This window comes from Megalobrama amblycephala, linkage group LG23, assembly GCF_018812025.1.
Source record: "Megalobrama amblycephala isolate DHTTF-2021 linkage group LG23, ASM1881202v1, whole genome shotgun sequence".
Lineage (NCBI taxonomy): Eukaryota > Metazoa > Chordata > Actinopteri > Cypriniformes > Xenocyprididae > Megalobrama > Megalobrama amblycephala.
This window is the reverse complement of record NC_063066.1, coordinates 191,166-199,576: the sequence shown is the minus strand read 5'-3', so window position 1 is coordinate 199,576 and position 8,411 is coordinate 191,166. Positions and strand designations below refer to the sequence as shown.

At 36.2% G+C, this 8,411-nt stretch overlaps 1 protein-coding gene and 1 long non-coding RNA gene across 2 annotated transcripts in view; both read right to left on the bottom strand.

The window, feature by feature from the left end:
• The window catches only part of spon2b (spondin 2b, extracellular matrix protein), a 6,521-nt gene extending 5,665 nt beyond the window's left edge, over positions 1-856 (bottom strand). The window contains exon 1 of the mRNA XM_048177052.1: positions 1-856. This exon is cut by the window's left edge and continues 390 nt beyond it. The gene's annotated coding sequence lies outside the window, so the exon portion shown is untranslated.
• Positions 857-3,485: 2,629 nt separating this feature from the next.
• Positions 3,486-6,635, bottom strand: LOC125259236. The gene is made up of 4 exons (XR_007182759.1): positions 6,142-6,635; positions 5,314-5,445; positions 4,781-4,908; positions 3,486-3,698 (listed from the first exon to the last, which is right to left on the bottom strand). It is a non-coding gene; the product is annotated as an uncharacterized LOC125259236 (long non-coding RNA).
• Between the last annotated feature and the right edge of the window lie 1,776 nt (positions 6,636-8,411).

The window sequence follows — 8,411 nt, the reverse complement described above, 5'->3', positions numbered from 1 at the left end:
AGCTAACCGATCCCACCTGCGGCCAGTAATTGCTTCCACATGCTCACGTTTTGCCCCTCACCCTTCTCGAATTCTCTCCAGTGTCTTGACACTTAATTTGCTGAGAACTGTTTGGATGTGGTTTTCTGAAAATCATTTCTGAGAGATTGCTTTAAGAGTTTTTTATATTCTTCTGTTGAAAATGGGGCTTTGGCCCAAATGGATTGTGACATCTAATGTGTTTGACATGTGTTTTATGTCAGTTTCTGTCAAACATCCCTCATTGTTCATTTTATTTGTCTCACGTCACTCCATTGGGTCACAAGCTTGGATTGATTACACAAATGGATTCATTTAACAATAACTGTAAGGAAGTAGTAAATACATGTATCTTTAAAGGCCAAAATGTAGGTCATTTGAAAGAAATAGGTCTCACTCAGTCCTAATGTCTTTACCAAGAGCAACTGTGAGACAGGACAATGAATGCACATAGATGCGCATAGATACATTTTACTAATTTATAACTTAAGGAGTTTTATTTTGACGTGAACAAAGATTTAATTTACTAGCTGAAATACTTTACAACCAGTGCATTAATCCAGTCATTCTGGTATTCTTGCAAGGGAATAATTGTGTCACGTGTATAAAGCGCACAACAAAGGAGAATAGACAGATGAATGGAATTATGAATCAAACACACTGGGAAAGTAGGTCACACAGGGAAAACAGAACTAAAACACAATGAAACTAAGTCAAAACAGAACATATATGTGACAGCGCATCCCTGATGGGTGGGACCAGCGGGGGCATGAGACAAATCGAAACATCCGCTTCCAAATCATTAACCCTCAGGGGTCTGAGGCTGATTTGGGGCCTGGAGAAGTTTTGACATGCCCTGACATTTGTGCTTTTTTCAGTTGTTCATAAACATATTAATGGAAAAAGTGTCATTACACTGTATTCAGCACAAACTAGGCTACAATAATATGTAAGGAACATGTATGTACATGTTTGTATTTTTGAAGGAATAACGTTTATGCGTGGTTATTAAAAAAACAAAAAACTTAAGTCACTGAAATAAAGCCAAAAAATATATATTAAATCTGTGTTCACAAGACTTCTGGGTATTTGAGATTGTAGACTAGAGTTTTTGCTTCAAAATTATGTAAAAATTATCATTCCTACTCCTTCATATAAAACAATAGAGAGATTTAAATTTTCTAAAACATCTTTGGTCAAGAAACACACTATGCGTGGAGGCGTGACTCCTCGTGTATAATGGGTGATTCTCACCTGAGAAGACAAAAGAATCGCATAAAAGAGCTCTAATGACCTGCATAAATAATGAGGCCTTTCAGTCAGATAGGCTGTGAAAAAACCCTCTGTTGATCATGTCTCAAGCTCATCATAATGTAAATCAAACATACAGAAAAAACAGCAATACTGTGAAATATTATTACAATTTAAAATAATGGTATTCTATTATTAAAATATAATGCATTTCTATGATACAACGTGTCTGAACAGTTATGTTACCTCTATGGCATTTCATATAGGCTTTTAGCTTAAAAGCATGCACATTTGGAGAAATATTGATGGATTCTCATGTGTATGTCAATTTTCTATACAGAGGAGTATTTATTCATTATTTATTGTCGTCACTATGAGTGCTGGATACTGTGTTTACAATTCATACTTGCAGCCGGAGGGCGCTCTGTGCACTTTTAGTCCACAAATGCCAATGCTGAAGAAGAATAGGCATCCAGGAAATAACTGAACTAACAGAGGCCAGAGATCGCTAACTATGGCTATTCAAAACACTTTTCAAGACATTAAATACACGATTGAGACGATGAATGCATGTATTGACTGAATTTGCCTCTGAATAGCGCTCCCTCTGTGGGCGTGGCCGCATTAGCGGATAATGAGCTGAATCAAGGACTTCTGACATGGCTCTATTTTCATACAGATTACATAAACACAGAAGGTTTTTGACATTTGACAACCTGACATTTCAATGTTTTTTTAGACACAAGTCTAATTTTTTTGTGATTAGTATTCACTAAGTTACAGTTCATTTTCTGAGAACTATCAGATTGGACTTCGTTCAGAGGGAGACGAGAGATCACGCATCATGTTAGTTTTCTTTATTTTACAAAAAGCACAACATTTTGTTTTTACTCTGAGTGTACACAAATAAAAGAAGATATTCCACAGATTAAAATGGTGTATAGCTCTTAATTGTATGTGCAACATTGACGGAGTATTTTGAGTCTCTTTCACACTGGTTAGAAAAAAAACGCGGTGATCACGCCGGCGTGATGACCCATATGAAAAAAACTTGTATGTTTCATATACAGCAACCATATATCTTCCTTACTCAAATCAGCCAGAATTTCCTTATGTGTTTCATATAAGTCCAATACATGTCATATACAAAATCAGACCGATTATGGCCACTTTCATACTAAAAAGCACACATAAAACTTATATGGGATTTTTAGGTCATATATGAATACTGCAAATTTCTTATATGAGTTTTACATGACAACAGTATGTAATATTATATGATTTTAGTAGAAAATGTGTATGAATATCAATAAATTTCCTATACAAATCATTTAAAATTCTTGATTGAATCATATGAAAGTCATATAGGATTCATTTACATTTTGCATTATTTGCTCATATGAATTTTATACAGATTATATGTTTTTAATAGGTAAATTGTGTCTGTTCTTCAAACTTTATACGTTTCCACCCAATTCCTCATATCTCTACATATAATTATCTTACATGATTTCTATAAATATTACAATATCTCTGCATATACAAATCATATATGATTTCAGACAATTACTTGCACAAATTTACATTAGAAATACTTTTATTTCAACACAATCAAAGAGACAATCAAATTATATTCCACAAGAGTAATTTAAAATTACAACTTGATATCAAACTGAACTTTGCATAAGCAAAACACACACACACACAAACACACCCCAACAACAACAACAAAATACCGTGAACACACTGTCACGGCTATAAATCATCAAAGACCATTAAAGGTGCTAAAGAGGATGTTTTGTTTTATACATTTTTGCAATGTTACTTGAAACTGTCTTTACTAACTGATAAAAGACTATTTATTAGGTGCACTGAAAGGAATAATATTAATATACATCATCTGTGCATGAGGTAGGGCCTTAAAAACATCAGCCAATCGTTTACGCGATCATCCAGTAAACGATTGGCCCTCTGGCTTGTCAATCACTGCCATGACGTTCCTTGTGAGAGACGTGCGCGGCTGCGTGCTCCAGTAACTTTCCACACTCCACAGGCGCCACATGCAATGTTTTTGTCCGGAGACAGCAGTAACAACTGCAGATTATGAGTTACCTGCGGTGAGTCCGACATAATGAATCCACTAACACGACACAGCGAATGCCGGTGGTAAACACTGGTGTTCCAATACCCGTGCACGAGTTTTGGGAGGCGTTCCCTCGAAAGGAGGGGGGTTGTTCTTACGCATGCGCTCATTTCAAAAACTCAGTAACAGTCTTTGGTTTCTCAGTCGACGAAAAGATCCTCTTTATCACCTTTAAGATTTTCAGATATTTTTGTGTATTCTTCCCTCTAATTTCAGTAAGTTTGGCATTATTTGCTGTACCAATGCTGGTAGACACCACATGAGGACACTTTCTGCAACGTTGCTCCTGTGAGACAAACAAATAAAAGGCAAAACATTGCTGATGTTAGGAAACAAAGTGGCCCACAGTCCATGACTACATATCAAGTTAGACAAATCAACAGCAGCATGTTTGGGAATCTGGACTTCCAAATGGAACCAGAAAGTTGTGAGTTTGACAGGAATTGCCACTATTGTGGCACTGAGCAAGACACTTAAAAGATTATTTCACTTTGAAATGAAAATTAGCCCAAGCTTTACTCACCCTCAAGCCATCCTAGGTGTATATGACTTTCTTCTTTCTGATGAACATAATCTGAGAAATATTAATAAATATCTGATGCATCCGAGCTTTATAATGGCAGTAATATTGATCAATGAGTATAAGGCTGAAGAAAGTGCCTCCATCCACATTCATCATAAACATACTCCACATGACTCCAGGGGGTTAATAAAGGCCTTCTGAATCGAAGTGATACGTTTGTGTAAAATATCCATATTTAAACAAGTTATGAAGTAAAATATCTAGCTTCTGCCTTCTTTATTCAACGTACAAAGAAAGTGTAAAACTCTTGCAGCTCACAAAGCTTACGCTACGTCCTACACCTTCCCTATTAAACTTACGGAAAAAGTGTAACTGACATGATCGCAATTTACACTTTCTTCGTAACTTGAATATGGATTGTGGTCTGGCGGAAGCTAAATATTTTACTTCATAACTTGTTAAATATATTTTTCTTACACAAATGCATCGCTTCGCTTCAGAAGGCCTTTATTAACCACCGGAGCCGTGTGGAGTACATGTTTATGATGGATGGAGGCACTTTCTTCAGCCTTATACTCATTGATCCCGCTCACTGCCATTATAAAGCTTGGATGCGTCAGAATATTTATTAATATTTCTCAGATTGTGTTCATCAGAAAGAAGAAAGTCATACACACCTAGGATGGCTTGAGGGTGAGTAAAGCTTGGGCTAATTTTCATTTCAAACAACTAATCCTTTAACCTAAACTTAACTCCAACTGGATCACTTTGAATATAGTAATAACAACAACAACAACAACAACAGGGTTTCAGTACTTCATTGACTAGATAAACGAGTACACTACCTGTTCTTTTGGAAGGGCTCTGTAATTACTCTGTGGCAAATCCTGTCCCATCATCCAAGTTACGTGACTGATGCTGACAAACAGAGACTTCAGGGCCATCTTCACTTCATTTATCAGATTTGGTAGCTCTAGCAACAAAAATATAGCAAAATAAATGATACACCAACTCCCTTACACATATTTACCAACTCGACTGCCTCCTATGTGTACATATGGTCATTAAGCTGATGAATTTAATGTTAATGATGCATTTTGCAAAGCCATCATGCCAGATGTTAGAGGTTGGATAACTTTCAGGTTTCTTGTCATATACTTGATAATGTAATTAATTACCAATAATTATTAAGTTCTTTGTCTTAACTCTACATAGCAAGTTGAATAATAATATTGAAACAATAGCAGTTCTACAATAATTTAAAAGTTTTAAGTGTAAAGACAGAAAAAAATCTACTAAAATAAACCACCAAACAGTTTGATAGCTGGCTGCGGATTCACCAAACAGTAAAATAACTAATAGGTGCATTTTTTCTTACATTTTTGTTGTCATTTCTCAATTTTTCCGTTTTCCTCCATTATTTCAGCCTCTTTTGAGTCTCTGTTGAGGTTGTGCTTGATACTCATCAACAGTCATTCATTTGTCTTGTCCATGTCCTTTTCCTTTGGGTCTGTCAAGAAACAAGAGATGGAAATGATATGCATTCATCTTCTTAGATATTTTGTCTTCTTACCTCATTAAATGTAAACAGATGAACATAAATGACTGTACCTGAAGGGGAGGGAGGCAGATGTTAATACGTTTTTTTAAGCTTCCACAATTATGCATGTGTTATGCACATACACACTAGTAATTAATGATTAACTTAACATACAGGCTAGTAAGGGCATATTAGCTATTATTTAAGATTTATTAAACATTTGAAGGATCCACCTTCATGCAAAAACAAACAAAAATAAGCTAGTAATTAATGATTAACTGGATGTACAGTAAACGCCTTTTAGTCATTATTTAGCAAACCATATATTATTTTTGATTCAGACATTACCATTAATCATATGAATATCTCAAATTGACACAATCAAATTAAACATTAATAGGCAGTTATTAAACACACCGACACTAATATATAACTCTTTATCTCATTTCATGACACAATTATCACGTTTACTCGTGTTAGCTTTAGCCCATGTGCTAATCAGTTCAGCTCGCGCTGTGTGCACGTGGCCTACTCAAAACGGCTCAGAATTAATCATTTTAGAAACTTCGACATGTTATTTACATTATATTCGGATTAATATCTGAAATTTCGCTCACTAAAGCAAAATAGAATCATATCTTTATTCACACAAGGAAGATTACTCACAGTGCTTCAACACGCTGGGATCCGCTCCGTCTCTCTTCTCTGTCTCCGGCGACAACACTTCAGGCTGACGCATCGACTTCAAAAGCTCCACTTTTAGTGCACTCAATCACATTTCCAGTTAGATCAGTGGATTTTCTGGAGAAACTGTCTGGTCCGTCTGTGCTGATCTGCTCTGACTCTCTCTCTCATCTGCTCACGACACGCTGAAAGCAGCGCCGGCGCGACCAGTGGGCGGGACTTATGAATGCGCCGCTACTATTGGCTCTTAGGGGTGTCTCTCACTGCAGCACGATCAGTGATTGGATGAATCTCTTTTTCTTCTAGATTTTTTTTCCTTTTCTTAACTTTTTTCTCTTTGCTGGTAGCATAGGTTAACCCGGGATACATCAATTAACCAACTATTATTTAAAAATTGCTATATGGCTAGCTTAAAATGAACCCAAAATAGTTGGGAAATTAAAAACCAGATGCAATTAGAGACAACAATAATAGACAAAAGGTGAATGTTTATTAATAAGCTTTAATATTTTATTAATATAAATTTAATAATTTAATAGTTTATTAATATAAATGTATTAATAAGAAATTTAATAAATGTTTATTGTTTAATAATTATTCATTGAACATTAATAAATGTTCATTTCCAACATACTTTGGGTTAATTTTAATTAAGCAATACAGTAATTTTTAAACCATAGTTGAGTTAAATAAAAATACTCAGCAGGTTGGGCAAACATTTAACCCTACCGCTGGGTTAAAACAACCCAATTGCTGGGTTTGTCCATTTTCAACCCAACTTGGGTTGTTTTTAACCCAGCATTTTTTAGAGTGTAGTTCATTTGTGCTTGTAAACTTCTTCCTTGCTGTTTTTTTCCTGCATAGTGGCTGAATTCTTGATTTTCTTGATATTTCACATTTGCAAAAACTTGCTCTGTTTTATAGTCACACTAGTGTAATGTGTCTGTTTTGCACTCTTGATATTTTAGAGCGTGACCCCTTCATTGCTGTGCACTTTTTTCTGCACAGTGGTTAATTTAATTAATTAGATTTGTAATTAAAATGTTAATTTAGTAATTAATATATGTGCTTGCGTGTAGTTTATATGTGTTTCATCTGAGATTGAAAGTCTATGATTATACATTATATGACTGTGATTGACAGGCGTAGGACTCCACTTAGGACAAGATAAGAGCGAGGACATGAGTAAAGTACAGCCTTACTGATGCACTATGTTTTATACACATCTTAAGAGATATGGTGGACATTCATAGGCCTATTAAATTTGTATTATTTACCTGTTTTTACATCATGAAAATTTGTAAGACTTTAGTTATATGTTGGACATATATGACATATAGGATTGAAAATACATAAATATTATGCAATTTGTATATGCGTTTTTTGCAGCATATATGTCCCTTATAATATTCTGTTAGAACATATAAGAATCACATATGTTTTTAACAAAACTTTTCCATATGGGGACCGCCGACCCGAGGGAGTTAACTAGTTCAAAGGCCAGCGGCAGCTCACCCTCAATGGTGGAAGTGTGGGCGGCGCTCCTTTCCATCCCGTGGAACTCCACGAGGATTCCCACGATGATGGACAATGTTGGCAGTTCACACACCTGGTCAGACATTTTGCAAGGCTCAGGCTCCAGGGCTTGCTCCACCCTCTCGAAGGTCAGTTTGTGCATTGCAGCAGGCTCTGTCTGCAGGGGACTCAGGAGTCCATTCCATGTGGTAGGATGATGGCTGGCTGGGCTCTAGATCTGTGGGAGTGGGGCTGGAATCCTCCGCTGTGCAGATGGTGTTTGCCACTCTACTGTTTTCAAGCACCCACTCCACAAACTCAGCGAACTTCCCCCAAGGACTCACACCGGATAGGCGTGCCTTCGTTTCCACATTCAGGCTGGTCAGGTAGAATGTGCAAAGCAATATGTATGGGAAGTTTGTGAGACATGCTAGTTGTTGAAATCTCAGGAAATGGGCCTCGACAGACTGCTGCTCCTGGTCCATGCAAAGCAGCTGGACTGCTGGTAAGTCCGTTCTTCTGTTACTTGTGGCCGAGTATAGGATAGATGCATATATACAAACCCGATTCCAAAATAGTTGGGACACTGTACAAATTGTGAATAAAAAAGAAATGCAATAATTTACAAATCTCATAAACTTATATTTTATTCACAATAGAATATAGATAACATATCAAATGTTGAAAGTGAGACATTTTGAAATGTCATGCAAAAAAATATGCGCTCATTTTGGATT